A 1,924-nucleotide genomic window follows, 5' to 3' on the forward strand; every position below is an offset into this window, starting at 1 on the left:
CCAGCAAATCCACTGCACCTGGGGATGATGGAATCACTTACGACATCATCCGACTTCTTGCAAAGGTACAGGTTAAGGGAAGAAATCCTCTTCTTGATCTCTTCAACTTAACCTACATGGCAGGCATCTTGCCTACCACTTGGAAACAGGCAACCATCATTCCCATTCCAAAATCAGGACGGCCAGATGAATATAGGCCGATTTCTCTGACGTCCTGCTTGTCTAAAACCTGTGAAAGAATTCTCCTTACTCGTTTACTCCACCAGATCAAAGACATGATTCACCCATCTGTCTTTGGCTTTCAAAAAGGGAGAGGAACACAAATGTGTCTAGCACAGTACCTAAATGGACGTAATGCACAGTCTTCTTACTTCATAGATTTTAAGGGAGCATTCGACAGAGCCTCCCCTACTGCAATCCTCCATGAACTAACTCTTTTAGGAGTTAAGGGCAAGCTTCTGTTATGGATAAAGGATTATCTATCTTTTAGAAGAGCAAAAGTGTGGTATCAAGGCAACTATAGTGCTAATGGCGAATTGGAATTAGGTACTCCACAAGGGGGAGTATTGTCCCCTACACTGTTTAATATACTTATGCACTCTCTTTGCAAGCTCAACGATGAATTAGGAGACCTATGCAGCATCACATCCTATGCTGATGACATTCTTATTCAGGTATTTGATAGGGGGGAATATGTTTTACAGAGGTTCAACAAAAAGTGTGCCTCACTTGGTCTCATAATCAACCCAATCAAAACTAAGCATATTTCCAGATCTCGTAAACTGCCTTACATTCCAAAGTTAGGTGGACAAACTATTGCAAGAACTGACACCTACAAATATCTTGGTGTTATGGTGACTGCTCCCCACCTTATGTCCCACAACTCACGTTTTACCAAGGATATTGTTCAAAACATCAAGGAACGATGCCTTGAGCGTTTAAGACCATTGCAATATGTAAGTAACAGATATGTAGGTGCCTCCCTGAGAGTCCTAAGGTTGATGTATATCTCCCTTGTCAGGTCCATGATAGACTATGCATGCCCAGTTCTTAGTATGCTGCCACCGAGTGCCCTCAAACCCCTTGAAGTTTTACAGAACAAGGCCATGAGAATTATACTTGGATGCCCAATGACTGCTAAAGTTCTCGTCATGAGGAAAGAGTTAGACCTCCCTTCTATTCACAGTCGTGTCATCCAAGTTAACACCATACTTGGCATCAGACTCATGCAGCTTCAGCCTAGACCACAAATCTCCAATAGCCTATCAAATGAGATAAATTATAGAGTTAGGTATGCCCGACCTCGATACTCCAATCTCATACAGTCCAACTTAGAATGGAAAACTAAAACTGCTCATACTATCATGTTCTTCAATGTATGGAACAACGAAGCTATTAATATTCCAGATACAGTAATTGCTGCTCCTTGGCACAGAACTCATGTACATGCTTATATTGATAAATTAATAGGGTCTAAATCTTTGGCTTCAAAAATGGAACTAAAAGCTCACTACTTGAAATATATAGATGGCATTCTACATCCCTCTCATGGTACGCCCCCACTTGCAATCTACTGTGATGCCTCCACTGATCCTCATGGATCAACAGGGATTGGTGTGCTAATTCCTGATATAAATTTTGAAGAAAGTGTGTGCATTTCCAACTGGACAAGCACAACTGATGCCGAGTCAGTAGCTATACATCATGCCATTAAGAAAGGTAGTGAGCAGCAGCGACACCTGGCTGTCTTTACAGACAGCCAAGGCGCTCTCCAAAGGCTTACTGCATTTAATCCAGAAAACATGATAACTAGGAATATCCTTCACCAAATTTCCAAACTATCAGAACGGGGTACGCAAGTGTCACTATACTGGATACCCTCTCATATAGGAATATCACTATGTGACAGGGTTGATCAATTAGC

Source organism: Penaeus chinensis, chromosome 9, assembly GCF_019202785.1.
Source record: "Penaeus chinensis breed Huanghai No. 1 chromosome 9, ASM1920278v2, whole genome shotgun sequence".
NCBI classification, from domain to species: Eukaryota; Metazoa; Arthropoda; class Malacostraca; order Decapoda; family Penaeidae; genus Penaeus; species Penaeus chinensis.